Source organism: Poeciliopsis prolifica, unplaced genomic scaffold (assembly GCF_027474105.1).
Source record: "Poeciliopsis prolifica strain line A6 unplaced genomic scaffold, Auburn_PproV2 SCAFFOLD005, whole genome shotgun sequence".
Classification (NCBI taxonomy): domain Eukaryota; kingdom Metazoa; phylum Chordata; class Actinopteri; order Cyprinodontiformes; family Poeciliidae; genus Poeciliopsis; species Poeciliopsis prolifica.
This window is the reverse complement of record NW_026562380.1, coordinates 2316777-2333060: the sequence shown is the minus strand read 5'-3', so window position 1 is coordinate 2333060 and position 16284 is coordinate 2316777. Positions and strand designations below refer to the sequence as shown.

At 36.9% G+C, this 16284-nt stretch overlaps 1 long non-coding RNA gene across 2 annotated transcripts; it reads right to left on the bottom strand.

Annotated features, from left to right (window-relative positions):
• Positions 1–7367: 7367 nt before the first annotated feature.
• On the bottom strand, positions 7368–14419 carry LOC129359846 (uncharacterized). Of its 2 annotated transcripts, XR_008605951.1 has the most exons (4): positions 13942–14419; positions 13051–13408; positions 7669–7776; positions 7368–7575 (listed from the first exon to the last, which is right to left on the bottom strand). It is a non-coding gene; the product is annotated as an uncharacterized LOC129359846 (long non-coding RNA). The 2 variants fall into 2 exon arrangements; XR_008605950.1 differs by having other exon boundaries at positions 7368–7776.
• Positions 14420–16284: the final 1865 nt, after the last annotated feature.

Below are 16284 nucleotides of genomic sequence, written 5' to 3'. Positions count from 1 at the left end.
TTTTAAGGATTCATTTGAGCTGTTCTTTTCCAATGCTGAATGATTATACAACATAAACCTGCAAGTATTTAAAAAAACAAGGATTATGTCACCTATGACAAATTTCTTAGTTGCAAAACAGAATGTAATTCATGAAATCAAGTCAATCTGCAACTTGAGAGAATCTAATGCATGAAGAAGAGATAAAAAGGCTATTTGGAAAATTAACGTTTTTTTTAGATCCAAACAGATTGTGTTCAATCTCATCCTTAACTATAAAGTTTCATAAATTGGTCCAATTCATAGATTGGATTCACAAAGTTTCTAAGTTTCACACTTTCTGCAAAACTCTGCGTGCCACTTCTTAAATCATAAAGTTTCAAAGTAGCTTTGTTCATGTTTTATTTTTAATTGTTGTACAACTTTGAATGGTTTTCAGTAAGCAGACACACAAATGTTACATGTAAGGGTTTAAAAGTGTAGTCATTGATAAATTTAAAGAAATTGAAAAATAATTATTTTTATTCCTTTTTTTACATTTTCATTCAGTACTGGTGCCTTGAGCAGTCATTTGACAGCATGCCCTAGAAAAGTTACCAGTCAATCTTTTTCACCAGTAATTTAGGAATATTTGAGAGGATTGTGAAATTGCCATTAAAAGCAATTAATGTAAACGTTAACCTATGAAAGCCTTTAATGATGTTCACTGACTTGTCACATTTGGTCCATCTTGCTTTCTCCAACAGCATCATAAAGCTGACAGTAGCCTTCTCCTTCCTTTCTCATTTTCACTTGTTGTGATAAAGAGCATGTGTGAGTTCTTCGTAGTAAAATTACCTCCCCAAAGCTATTCTAACAGCCTACCCTATGTGGGCGTACATTTCAAGATCACTCTGAATCAAAGGTGATGCTGGCAGGGAGAGAAGTTGACCGGGAGAGGGGAGAGATGTTTTACGTGTTAACCTTCGTTGAAAGGCAAAGCTGGAAGAGCCCGAGTACGTGGCAGCAGACACACTGGGACATGCAAGTAGCCTGTAGCCACAGCAGGGATCAGCTGTCCGTGTGCTTTTCCAATGTGCAAGCCTGCCAGCAGATATGATTAAACAGGCTTTGATGAAATAAATACAGCTATTGATTTGGAATGGGTGCGTGACTTTCCGGCCCCCGAAATCTACCAAAAGCAGATGTGTGGAAGCAGGGGGGAACTTTTCTTCTGAACCCATGTCCATCACCGACAATGAAGGGATGTACTTGCATCGTAATCTTTGACAGCATTTCAGCAGAAATAGGTTCCACATGGAAGAAGGTGTGCTAATACACAGAGTTAGCACGCCAGTCTTTCCTGGTCCTCTTCATGTCTGTAAGATCTGAAAAGCTGGCCGGTAGATAAACGAGTTTTGTGGAAGACCTTGTGTATGATGCTAGCATCTCTGTAAATGACAGGCACAAAGGGAGTGCGTTTAGCTGTGTGGCTGGTTCTTAAAAAGGTCACACACACACACGCAACCACACATTGACAACCCCAAACCACAAACACACACAAAGGACAAGGATGAAAACCTTCATGCAATTTTGTGCAACTAACTCAGCTACTGAGTTGCCTCAGGTTTTGCTTATTTGAATTTTTTTATTTTTTTTTATCAAGTGATGAAATGAGTTGGGGGAGCCTCTCAAAACCCAAATAATGGACACAAGAGTCCATTCTCACAACACACAGAAACTTAAAACATGCTTCACTAATACTTTTTCTGTTCTTTAAAACTAAATTTAAAATATATGTTACGTGTAACATCCATCCATCCCGAGTGGGGTCATGAGGTATTGGTGCCTATCTCCAGCTAATGTTCCGGGCAAGAGGCGGGGTCACCCTGGACAGGTCACCAGTCTGTTACAGGGCAACACAGAGACAGAGAGGACAAACAACACACACACACGCACGCACGCACAGTAATGTTTTTGGACTGTGGGAGGAAACCGGAGTATATTTTGCCAAACAAAAAGAACCTGTCCAAGCTTCTTTCAATCCAATAATTAGATGGATTGCTGCATGTATTAAAGCTTGAGAGAGGAACACTAGTTACTTTTTTTGAAGTATGAGAAGGTAGATAAGCTGGTAATAAAACTATTATTGATTTGCAAATGAAATATACACAAGTGCCGAAGTCTATGATTATACATTACACACCAGACGGTGAATATAAAATCCAATGGTTGGTAAGAGATTTATGCCCAGTATAAATCTGTTTTATATGGTCAATAGTAACCAGTCATGCACATACTCCTCAAAACCTGGCAGATTTGTTTGCCCTCTTGAGGCCAATAACAATGTTTGTTCTGACCAGAACATCATGAGTGCTGTGCTAGTTCACCCTCAAATGGTTGATGATGCAATTCTTGACTATGGTTGTAGCATTGATGGTTAGCCTCACCACTTTTGTTGCCCAACACATCACAGATTATTTCTAAAACTACATGGAACATGTATTTTATATTATGAGTATGTCCTTTTGCAGAATTGCAATTTTTCTCATTTGATGTCATCCCATCAAGCACGTTGGAGGTAAAATATGGTTAGTGCCAATGCAGACAACTGAGCAAACTTATTTAATAAAATGTGTGATGAACTGATGTCAGATAATCTCTGTTTGCAAAGATTGATCTGATCGGTCATAGTTTATAGCTTCACTAGTGCAGACAACCTCACTGACTTCTTATATATATAGGTATTATTTTATCTCCCCTTCTCCACAATCATCCCTTCATCTCCATCTCACCAGGCATATGGTTGATGAAAGAAAAACAGAAACAAGAAAGTGAGAAAAAGAGGGAGACGGATCGGATTTCCATTCCACGTTGGATCACTGGAACGGAGTCTAAAACCACAGAGCGTACTGGCACTGGACAAAAAGGCTGGATTCAATAAATATGTGGACTAAGCGCTCCTATTCAGACCCCACAGTATTGAATTCCTTATTTAGGTCATTTACACTGGGCAAAATTGATACAGTATGAAGCTCAAATCTCTGTCTTTGCCCTTCTAAATAAAAAAAGAGATTAGAGCAAAGCCAGTGTGTGGGAGTGCAGGAACGGCTGCAAAGGATGAAGAAGCCATAAAAGAGGGAGTGGAGACTGTAAATGTTTGTGTATTCTGGCGAAATAAATGACAGGGTGAAGAGAAAAAACAAGAAATTAGAGAGCAGGAATGGAAAGCTGAAACAAATTGAATGAAAGGCCTGGACAAAGTGATCAAGGAACACAGTAACTGCGTTTGCCGATGCACGTGCAAGAAAACCACTTGCATTTTGACATTTTATTAGACCCTCAATGAGATCTGCAGAAGACAATGCTCCTTTGCCTCCTCGTTTAGCCTGATCTTAATTGGCCATTAGATTGAAAAATAGCTGATACCTCCTCTCCGCTCCTCTTCTCATCCTCTTCTTTTCTCCTGAGCAGCTTTGCAGCTGATTAGACCTTTGATTTACCAATAAACACAAAGAAACAGATTAGCTTTAGAGCTCAAGCACTATCAGACAACCTTAACTGTGTCAGAAATAGAAAAATCCTCACTGAAGCCTCAATGCTGAGTAAATGAAGTCAGATTTTTGCTGGAACAGTTTTAATTTAAGCTAAGATGAGGTTAGAAGCTGACTGCCAAACAGCGATAACACACTTTCTTCAAATCCTTGCTTGTGACTTCTTGCGTTTTGTTAGCATGTTTCCTGTGCTTGGGTTTTCTATGGGTACTCCAGGTTAACAGACCAAAATCATGCATGTTACATATATTCATCAATCTATATGTGATTACCCAGGGAAAAACCAGGAACAAATCACCAGAGTACAAACGGAAAAAAATAAATCTCTGAGAAAACAGTGATTTTGTTTTGGCAGTGCTTCTCAACCAAAGCTTACGCAAATCTCACTTCAGATTGTGAATCAGAACAAGCGGAAGCAGAATAATGAGACGATAACAACTGCATTACTTTGGAAAACATTCCAAGTTTCCAGCTGAATGAGCTGAAGATGAGGATGATGAAGAATGGTTTGGACTCGTAGAGGAGGAGCTAGAACACAACATGAGAGACGTTGAAGTCTGCAGGAATGTTCGACAGTTTCTCATTATGGGGTGAGATTCACAATGTTTATTATTTTTGATCAGATATAGGAACAAATCTTTTCAAACTATGACGTCTGTTTTCTCTCTAACCATGTTCGTAGAGTGCCAACATGCAAATGTTCATATTTTGTTTTTATTTCTATGATTCATACATACAAATGTGAATATATGTGGATACATGTACATGCACATTTGTGCACCAGGTACCAGTTCAGTGACTGCTGGGATGCCCTCCAGCCCCCTGCAATAGTGAACAAGTTAAAGAAGGTTAAACAACAGGACCTCTCTAATTTGATAAAAACTTTTCACTTCTCTTTTTTTTTTGTTACATTATCATTAGCCTGACAAAATCAAAGACTGAAACTCCATTCCCTCATGCCAAACCATTCCAAACTCATATTGACCTTCTGTTTTTGTAGCTCTTATCTTCCAAAGCTGCAGATGACTGCACTCCATGCCTTCTCTTTTTTTTGGTTTTCTGTTTGTTTGCTTTCTTGTTTTTTTTTTTCTCTCTCTACAAATCTCACACTGGGCTCTTATGATAAATAAGACTTTACCCACAATGAGAGGAACTCAATCAGTGCTTATGTTGGCTGAGAGTGGGAAAGACAAGGATAATTACTCACTAAATAGGCAATCACCGAGGTGGCGCCCACACAATCATGTCAGTGTGTGTATTTTGGGGAACTTCCATGAAGCTACTGGCCAAAAGTCTTGGAAAACGTAGAACTGTGCAGTGAAGTACAAGGAGTAACAGTGCCACCATTATAATATTGTAACTTACTGTTGCAAGTAGGGTGAGGGGTTAAGGTTTGTAATGTAATGAGCCTGTTTTATTGAGATACTTGCAGCTTCTTGTCTGGCCTTCAAGGTATTGCTAGTGTTGTTGGGTATGTCCATTTTTCCTTTATTAACTTGTTCTCTCTGTGACCTAAATGAGGTCACAGACAGAGACAGTCAATGCTGCTTTACAGTTAGAGAGAAAATGGATGTAAAGTCTCCATATTTCCCATCTTTCACTTAGTTACTAAAGTTTTTCTTCCTTTTTAAGTTTTATGTTTGTAGTCTGATACATTTATCAAATACAGTCCAATTAAATGCCTGTTCAGGACTTTAAAATGACAATTTACGTTATTTGCACACATGAATTAAAACACAACTAAAGGTTGAACACAGTTGACATCTGTATCATTCAGTCCTGATTATGTAGGTTATCAATTTATTTGGAAATATGCAACATGAATGTCTTTGAGACATTCAGATGTGTAATGTAAAACATCTATCTGTAATATGCTTTCAAGTAAACTGAATGAAAAAATGGAAAGCTTTGATGAATTTTACATTACTTTTGCTCAACAGTCTAACAAGTACTTATCTGCTTTGAATAAAATATGAACCTATCAGAAACAGAATCAGTGTCATCCTTAGACAGTTTTCATTGACGTTAATAACAGCATAGGAGCTGAACATGTATGCTGGATTATGTTTTATTATTGTTTTACTATTGAGCAATTATTATTTGAAATCTGAGCAGCAAAGATAAGTTCCTTTGCATTGTTGAGCATTAAGTCTGTGAGAAATTAATCAGCTTTGGCATGAACATATAAATTATTAAATGGCCATATATTCTTTTAAAAATGGAAATGCTACCGACTGCATGATGACTAATTCTACTATTGTAGAATTAAGGCCTGGTATTTAAATATAGGTGGCTACTGTACTCCTAATTGACTTTAGATACAAATCTATGTGTGTGTGCCCTTGTATTTGCTACATTGTAAGTACCGTTTTCCAAACACTTTACTTTATTGTGGGGACCAGAAAAATTCATGCTGAACTGTGACATTGCTGGTTCATTTTATTGTTTATGTTTTGTTGTGTTTTTACTGTTAATCTCTTTTTAGTTTTAATTTAGTCATCTGTTTATCTTTTTATTACTGCCTTAGTGAATTTGTTAGATAAAGTAACTAAATGTAATGTTGAATTATGTTGCTAACTGTATAATAGAGATAAGTTGTCTGTATTTCTTCCATTGATTTGTGTTATCTTGCTGTTAAGATAATGCCAGTGCTGGACTTATGCCTTAATCATTCATTATAAAATCCAAGCCTTATCAGGCAGGTGTTTATAAACGATGAAACTGAGACTAAAGTATTTGGCTATTTTTTTTTTTTTTTTTTGGATGATCAAGCTGTGCTTCAACTTTAAGAAATGTGATCCATGTTACTATTAACCAAAGTTTACAGGCATCAAAATTAATATTTGTGTTACATTTTAATTTGAATTAATTTTATTTCATTTGTCCATGAAGGTGCGTTTAGGTGCAAAATCTTTGTGTTTGTATTTGAGCTTGGTATTGATATTATTGATGTGTTACTTCCTGAGAAGGAAAGGCCAGACCGTGGAATGATTTAATCAATACGGGAATGTTCTCCGTAATGAAGTGTGTCAGCTTCTTAGCAGGACTAAAACCTTCATCAAGTCAATGAGAAGGACAGAGGTAAACCTGAGGCCCACCTGAATAATCACGCTGGCTTATCGACTGGACCAGAGACGAGGCGAATGCCAACCACCGGCCCGGTCTCCCATATAATCAGGCAAAGACATCCAGGTAAAGATCTTCTAGTACATTTCATTTTTTGGAGAACTTTTTGTGTTGATGAGAACATGCTTCATAAAGTAGGCTGACTGTTGGAAACCGTATTAATAGTGCTGCATTTCAAATTCTACTTTTAAACAAGAAAAGAACTTTTAACCTATTTTGGTTCTACTTTAAGTTAGGTTATAGAAGAATATCCAAAATGGATTGGGGCACTGCTCAATCCATCATATAAAAGAATAAAAAGAGATTGGCACAACCGCAAAACATCAAAACTTACAACAAGACAAGAAGATAATTAATCAGCCAGGCAGCCAAGATCCACAGCTCAGGTGGGAGATTTGTTGACTAGACAAATTTTAGTTGTGCGGTCCACAAACCTAGTCTTAATAGAAGAGAGGCAAGAGGAAAGATTATGTTTAAAGAAAATCTAAAAGTAAAGGTTTAAGTTTGCCAGAGTTACCGTGAGGCAACACATGACATGGTGAAGGTGCTCTAATCAGATGAGGCCAAAGCTAAACTTTTTGGCCTTCATGCAAACATATGTGTGTAGTAAAACGAACACTGCATCACCCTGAATACATCATCCCCATTTGTAAGCACAGTGGTGGAAGTGCGGTGATGTGGTTTGCTTTTCTTTGGCAGGAATAGGGAAATTGGACAGAGCTTATTGGAAAACGGATAAAAATCAGAAGCACAAAAGTTTAAGGTTTTATTAAAGTTGAACAACCTTGGGTGTTGGCTTTTTTTTCCTCCAAGCAACCACGGTAAATGCTGACCAGCTGCAACCCTTCAACATGAGTGCCAGAGATGGAAGTGCTATGTGACAGCACTGTATATTCACATAAATAAACATACAGTGATGATTGTGACACCAACTGATCTGCATACGAAAACAGTGTGATACATAAGCTCTCACTTTCTCAATATGCGGCAGAAATTTGTCCACATACACACACACACACAAACAGAAAACCTGTTCACCACTTCTTCTGCCTTCACTCTTTTTTTTCCACCATCCTCCCTCTCTCCTCTCTGTGTCGTTCATTGATTCTTTCTCATTGGACTCATCACTCTGCATTCTCTGCAGACAAAGAGCAACCACAGGATGACAATCACATTAAAGCATACAATCTATTTATGGCTTTGCCTCATATTTCAACTCCATTATTTCACTCTCTCTCTCTCTGCCTCTCTCTCTACATTTCCACACACATAAATTCTAACTCTTTTTTTGGTTGTAGTCTGTGATGATATAAATGCAGGGGTTTTAGTGGTAATGAGTTTTTAATGAAAAATGAATTATTTACTGTGGCTGTAGGACAGAAGACAGAAAAGAAAGAAGAGCAGGTGATATCAAAGCTTTGAATGTAATGCAATCATGGAGTTTATTGGAGTTTGCTTTGGATACACTGACTAGGCAGATTAAAGCAGATTACTTTGTATATTTGATGAACAAATACATTTTTAATTAGTTTGCTTGGACCTTCAGAGAAGTAAGGAGAAATGTATGAAGGTGATATGACCAGTGTATGTCTTTTTGAAACAGGGATATGTTTTACACAGAAAAAAGGTTTTAATCCCATTATATTTTTACTCAGCGCTCCAAATCCCACATATGTAGTTGGAACTTAATCCAGTAAAAGTACCTCCTGCCTTTTGAAAATGAATTTTAATTTAACAGTTTTCATTGATTCTGTTCTATGAAACGTTTTTCTTTTGCATATGGGGTGTATCAAGTATTTTTGGGGCAAATAGGGCTATTTTTTGGCACAGTCAGTCAAGTAACTGTGCCAGATCCACACTTATAATAATGCTGTAAACCTTAAACAGTCTATTTTAAGCACAAGTATATGTTATTTAAAGTTAAATAATTTTATCTTGATTTTTAATTTTTATGTCAAAACCAGGTTTTAATTATGACACACTTCATACATTGTCTATTTACACATGCCTCTCTCGAGCTTCTGTTAGGTAAGACTCTACTTTCACAACAGGAAGAAACCAAGTTCTGTGTCTTGTTTAACTTTGGATAAATTTGGTGCAAAAACTTCAATGACCCGGTCCATGTAACAACAGATCATCGTTACCATCACTTTAAAGTACATTAGTCCAGTCCACTGTTTTATGCCATGTTCTAGTACATGGAACGAAAGCTCAAAACTTGTTACACTTGTTCAAACCAACACTTTAGAACATCAAGCATAAAGAGAGAAAAACAGAAAGATCTACTGTGCTGACTCTGAAAAACAGTAGTACATTTCTAGGTACAATTTCACTGTGTCATACAGATGCAGGAATATCTTTTTCAACTCTGACTTTAGTTACAGATGAGCTCAACATTCGTGATGATCCCCAGTGATGGCAAGCAAATCTTGCAACTTTTATGTAAGAGGCAACACAAAAATATGTAAACTGTGAGTAACAATAAACATGTTCAACTCAAATTTAACTCTATGGTAAGTAGAGTCTACATTATGAGATGATCAGACCCTCGAAATGTTGTCATTATGATTTGTGATTCATTTCTAAATCAGATAGTTTCACTATTTCAGTTTAAATTTTTTATCTATCTATCTATCTATCTATCTATCTATCTATCTATCTATCTATCTATCTATCTATCTATCTATCTATCTATCTATCTATCTATCTATCTATCTATCTATCTATCTATCTATCTATCTATCTATCTAATTTGTATTGCTGACAATGTTTTGGGAATTCAGTGTCTGGATGCAAATGGGTGTTATACAACGGACATCAGTTCCATAGAGAAATGTTTTTAATAGTAAAAGCAGAGTGATGGAATTGATCTTCATTATTCAGTGAGCCCATGACATTTCAACCAAAGCCTAGAGCATCTAGTTCACCCATCTCCTATCTCCTCTCACCCCTCCCCACCCATCTGATCTTGTTCTCTTCTTTTCTTCATTCTTCGTTTGACCCATGAACACTTACTTGGCTCCACCTTTTCTGTGTGCATTCAGCTCTCGCTGCACTTTGTCTCAGTGTCATCTCAAACTTTAATTGCCACCTCTCTCCGCCAGCCTTTATTTTGATTATATTTTTCTCCTCTATCTCTCAACCTGTCACACTTTCAGACGCACACTTTTTTCATTTTGCTTTTTCAACTTTGTTTTCTGACTCAGTCACCAACTCACAGACAGTTGCTCGTGCACAATCACACACGCTCAAACAACCCCCCCAAGCCACTGGTCCCATGGGTCAGCCCATATTAGCTTACTTGTTAATACTTGGACAGCTCAGGATCAATACTTAATCAACAAGTAATGGGATTCCTCAGTCATCCCATATGATCTTTCAATAAAGACTTGAATCTCTTCTCATCCAGACCTAACCGCACCTCCCCCACCCCTTCTACGTGGGCATAACCGTGGATGAGGGAGGGTGAGAACGTGAGAGTGAGAGATCCGTCTTATTCTCACCAAGCAGGTGGAGAAGGTGCTGGAGGCAAACTGTGCACTGCAAGAGTGTGTAGATCAAATTAGACTTGTGGGTTTGCGGATGAGCAGTATGCTACTTTAGTTTTACTTATTAAAATATCACACGCATCAGAAGTAATTCTAACTTTTGATTGCATGCTATGCTATACTAATTAGGATTGTTGCTTTTTTTTTTACAGTATTTGAAAAAGTAGTTTAACCTTTCTGTTTTTATTGTAAAAAGTATTTTTTCCCACAGCCAACTGCTCTGCCATTCCCTCATTGCTCTGAAGGGATTAAATGTTCAACCCCAACATGGATCACAACGTGCCACGTGGTTGTCCTTCCGTCAGTTGATTGTTGTTTCATTTCCTAAATTATCCCTAGATAAGATTCTGAAAGGTATTTACAATCTTCTTGAAACCACTAGCAGGAATAAAACAATACTAGTAGAAATGGTTAATATGAGTTGCCCATAATACGATCAGATGATCTACTTTGCTTGAGACTATAAAATATGTTCCTCTTCTTCCTTGAATCACACATTCAGTGTCCTGCATTTACTAATTTCTGTGTTGTTTTAGTTATTTTTTCTACTCAGCTGTCACCAACGCAAGAGTTTCAAGCAAGCTGATTATGTTTATTGTCCATTAAAGCATTTTGTTTATGTGCTTATGTGCCAGAGTTTGATTCTGGTCCAAAGTGTAACAGCTCTCGAGTTATTCCAACAGTGGGGCTGTGGAACACCAGCTTGTTTCCCTAACAGCCGCCCTTTTGCTGTTGTCATTCCTTCTCCTGACGTTATAAAGTGTAATTGTTATACCAGCATCATTGGTATAAAGATTATAAAATATGGAGGTTTATATTTACTTCTTCTTTGCCCTCTTACTACACACGCATGTGGATTGGGATCACACACATGAGAGCAGCTTCTTCTGGTCTTGTGTCTCCTCATATCACTGAAGCTACAGCTGAGTATTCCTTCAATTGGATCAGTGGTCCTCTCTACTTAACTTTATGTGTACTTTACATAAATAGCATAACTTTGGATGTGACAGCTTTGAACACAAGCGACTCACTGCCAGAGTTTAATGATAGGTTTCTGAAAATTAAACTCGGGTAAAATATTCCAGGTCGCAAAATATAAACATACCTTTAGCTGTTTAGGCCGTTCACAGTGCAAACTCTCTGTGAGGTAACATATGTCAGCAGTCTGTTGCCTTTAGAATTGAACATAATTTACAGAAGTATATATATATATATATATATATATATATTATATATATATATATATATATATATATATATATATATATGTTTGTGTGTGTGTGTGTCAAAGAAAATCCTACACTAAAGTTGTTATCATAGTAAGTTGCTCAACATATGTTGCTTGTAAATGTCTGGGAGGGTGATGTAAAAAATGTAAATGCACCACAGGAAAAAAAAAAAAACTGTGCTGCTGCATTAGGCTGAGCAGCCTTCAACACGAGTGCAGTGAGATAAATCCCTGCAGAGGCTCATGCTAAACATCTTGAACCTGGCTGCAGCCAGCACAGTTACTGTAAACAGGCTTTGTGTCACTATTGTCATATCACAGCGTCATTAATATACATGAGATACTCAGGCCTCTAAGAAGCTTCACAAAGTGCAAAAGCTGGCAGATTCTTTTTTTTCTCTCTGCTGCTGTTCTTTCTTCTTTCTCAATCACTTTGTCCCTTCTTTTCTTACCTGTTATTCTCTCCTCCATGCTTTTGGTTCTCATCATCATTTTACCATATATTTGCACCTTCTCTCCCTTTTCTTGCTTTCTAATTTTAGTGTAGTTTCTTTTCATTTTGATGCTAGGTCTTTAAAGGCACTTGAAACTCATGATGCACCTTGTTTCCATTGAATGATTTATACAATTTAATAGCCCCCCTTGCAGGTCCACAGGACAACGGTGCAGTTAGCTGCTGACATCACACAACACAGTCCATTGATTGAGCGACAGTGTTTGCACGTAAAAGGAAGTGATTAAATCAATGTTGGTGACAGGTAAAATAAACAGTAGCTTCTTTGTCGACCACAGTGGAAGCCAGACTTCTCTGACTATGTTACCTGATTAACTCCGTCTCATCCGTAACTCAGGTGTGACAGCATTTGCAGCTCTGAGTTTCTGATTTTCAAGGTAAATGGTACGTCACATTTTTGTTGCACTAATATGATGTAACATTGAACATTTGCAATAAACTGACCAACTACTGGTAGAAAAGCTTTTCTGAATATACTGGAACATATAATATCGTACCGGACCACAGAGAGCTGTGCTTTACTGTTCAGTGGAAACAATAAATTAGAGATTCCCAACTATGTATTTCACCTTTATATACTAGGAGCTAATGAATATCTTCCACATCATTTAAACACCTATTATGTTACTTTTTAACTTTATCCCTTATATAAAATTCATACAAAATAAGACAAAAATGTGTATGAAAATAGATTTTCATATAAAATTTTGTATTCTGTAGGCACGTCTGCTATAAAGGCTTCAGGCTGAAAGCTTTTCAGTGTTGCTCATGATGATAATTTTTTTTTTTTGTTGTTGCAGAAAAAATTAATGCAGGACACAATTTGTCTAAACATAAAAATTTGCTGGAGATTCATAAAACTTGGTGAACATTTTAATTTGTCAGTTTTTACAAATAATTCTTTTTCATTTAAATTTTTCTTGCTTTTCATTGAAGTTGTCAATACTTGGACATAACATCCTTTATTTTCATCTCTTTTTGCAAGGAACTTAGATGTATTTTCTCTGTGCGAGTTTGTATGTGTGTTAACCAAGACTTGTATGCTTCAGTGTCATTCATAGGGCTAAATCATGTAAAAATTGCATACTTTAACAATTCTACTGGGGCCGTCTGTTTTCTTACCCAAATCTGTCAAGCATAGTGATTTATACTGGATCTGTTTCCTCTGTCTTATCTCTCCTTCTTCCCTCTTTCTGAGTCTTGCTGCTTTCTTTCTGCCTGTTGACACTGCGGTTGTCTTTACTTCCGACAGCATGTGCCTGTAAATATGCAGCGAGGAAGCGTGTGCAGGCATACGGAAACAGTGGTCATATGGAGGAGCAGTGGAGGAGACTTGCTGTTTGGCCAGTGGTTTGTTGTGCCCAGTTGCGTGTTTCTCAACACCTATGGATTTCAGTTGGTGTAAATATGGAGCAACTCAGTGACCCTACTTCTGCTCACTCTCATGATCTTCTTACTTTTGGGGGTTTACAGTGACAACCTGCAAGAATAAAAGTCACTATAAAGCACTTAACATCAGGTTAGTCTTTACTGCCATTCATATTTTGGGAACACATATTAAATGCATACAAATTTGTAATTTATTCTTTTTGGAAACAATAAGTTGATGCATCTTATTTTTCATGTCAGGCAAAAATGACTATGCTTAAATTCTAGGAGGCATGTGTGCAAATACAAAACGGTTAGTACTATTAATGAACAAATGTTATTCGAGTGTAGATTAAATAAAAGCTTTAATACTATTATTTTAAAAATCATGCCTTGATGTTTGGTAAAAGATCACGTTTAAAATATTGCTAGTTGTTCCAAACAGAGACTTTTAGTAGCATGTAGCAAACTTTTTTTTAGACTTTTACAGCCTTCACTTTTACCTCTTAGATCCAACAAGAAAGGTGACAGACTCTTTAGAGGTTACCTTAATGTCTGAAACAGCATCAACAATTTTCTGCAATATTATTTTACTGTGTCTTTATTCAATTAGAGGATCAAACAAAATGAACCACCAAAACCAACCTGCAGTCTCAATCTATTTTCCAGTTTCATTCCTTCGTTGCGTCCTCTGCATGATGCACTGTGTTGGTAATCACATCCAAATGCTGAGCCGTCATTATTTTTGACAGACTGCAGTTGGTTATATAGATCCATAATTGCACTCATAGTTACATATAATCGTTGGAACCACTTAATTGATCTTCCTCATTTCATCTCCATCATTGTCTCCATCCATCTATTTCTCCCCTCTGCTGCTACTCTAAGTATAAGCTGCTTATGCTGACGTTGCAATGGCAGCAGCACTACTACAGTATTTCTGTATGCATTATTGATTTGGTTGTTAAATATATGCACCTGTGGGAAGTTCGCATGAGGACATCACACTGCTAAAAATGTCAAAACGTTACTTATGTTAAATTTTTATATTTCTCTTTTAATGTTTAAACTAACTGTTAAAGTTTTACTGTAAGAGAGACATAAATCAATAGGCTGTGGACTTTCTAATTAATTACTTTTTAATTAATTCTTCCAGAATTGGAGATTTCGATGGCAGACTGTAGACAGGAAAGCAAAGCACACATTATTTTAATTTAATGCTGCAGTACTGTTAGGTTGCACAAAAAGTGTAATGTTACTGTTTTCTGATTAAAAACGACGACAGACCTTAAGAAAAACAGATGTCTCTATAGAGGATGTCTTTCAAAAATTTCCAAAACAAAATAAGATTTTGGATCTTCTTTTGATAGTGGAATTCTACAAATTGAATAGTAAAACTTTCCTGATGGATAGACTTTGTCTGTCTTTGATCCTTGCAATACTTTTTGGGAGACGTCCTAAATAACACAAAGTACGTTGGACCACTTTAAGGAAGAAAATAATATTTTTTTGGTCGATTTTGATCGATATTGCCATTGAAGAATTCAGGATCAGTATCGCGATTAAATGTCTTTTTTATCTCACACTGCCATAGTTTGACATAGTGGAGTGAAATCTGTGGTCAAAGTTTGCACATTTCAGACGTAGAAAACTTCATAACCTGTTAAGATAATGCATACATTAGCAACTTTAAAATTAAAGGAACCTACAAATTTTTATAGTGACTGAGCAAGCAGAAAACTTTGATCACTCAGTACCTCCTTCTGGATTGATGTGGGGATGTTATACTAGTTCTTTGAAGAAATATCCTACGGTCAACTTTCAAGAATATAACCAATGTGCAGCCAAATACATATCTTTGTTTTAAGACTCAAAAAACAGAACCAAGAATGACCTTAAGTCTCAAAAATAAAAGCAAAAGTCAAACCAAGAACCACTTAAAATATTAAAATAACTTAAATGAGATGAAGTAAAGGAAAAGGAAGTCAGTAAAATTAAATGGCAAAATGCAACCCTTAATCATTTATTCTCTCGTACAACACTAAATATTTAATAGCTTGCAAACAGATTTTTCTATTTGAGCAGCTCATTAATGTAGATAATTGCCAATTGTTTGAACTTGCTTTGGCCTGAAATGGATCTTTCAGGCAGTCTGTTTGCAGTGGTTATCAGTTCATGATGCCCCGGCCCTAACCCATCGCTCCCCTCTCAATCTGTCTGTGTCATTGTTCTGTATCAGTGCCGGGTGCTTCCCTGTGTGAGTGTCAGCCTTCTGTTATAATCAGCCATGAATATTGCAGCCACCCCAGCACTTTAAACAGCTTATATACCCCATGGATGTTGACATGCATGGGAGAAGTCATGTGTGAACTCTGTGTGCGCTTACAGTTGGCCCATTGATTTATAATTAACGCCGGGGTTACTGCTCCAGCACACGCACAGCTGGCCCGCTCTCTGGGGTCACAGCAGTGTGTGATTGCCAAAGCATTTGTGCAGAAAGTTATTTCAGTGTCCGAGGAAGATGCATTGTGCTCAAGCGTGTGTTCAAGTGTGTGCAAACGAGGGTGAATGCTTGTGTAGGTGGGTCAAAAGCATATAGCATATGTTTTTATAAATAGAGTATCTCTTAGTGTTTGTGCAAATTACATGCATTTGTGAAGTTACCATGGTAACTTGTTTAAAGATATCTACAGACAGCAGACTCTTCAGACACATTAAATTAATTGATTTCAGGGTCGCTGTGAATAAAAAGCTGGTAACAGCATTAGCTTGCATTCTTACAATTCGATGTCTCACGGAACAAAACACTACAAAATGCACGGACATTGATGTGTGAATGAGTTATTAAAGCTGTGTTGTTATGATCACAACACAGATTAAAAACAAGTAAAAGTGTTGTCAGGTGTTGATTTTTGATATAACATTTATCAGGAAATATTCACAAAAATTAAGAAAATCTGGTGTGTTTCATGCCAAATTAGTATTAGG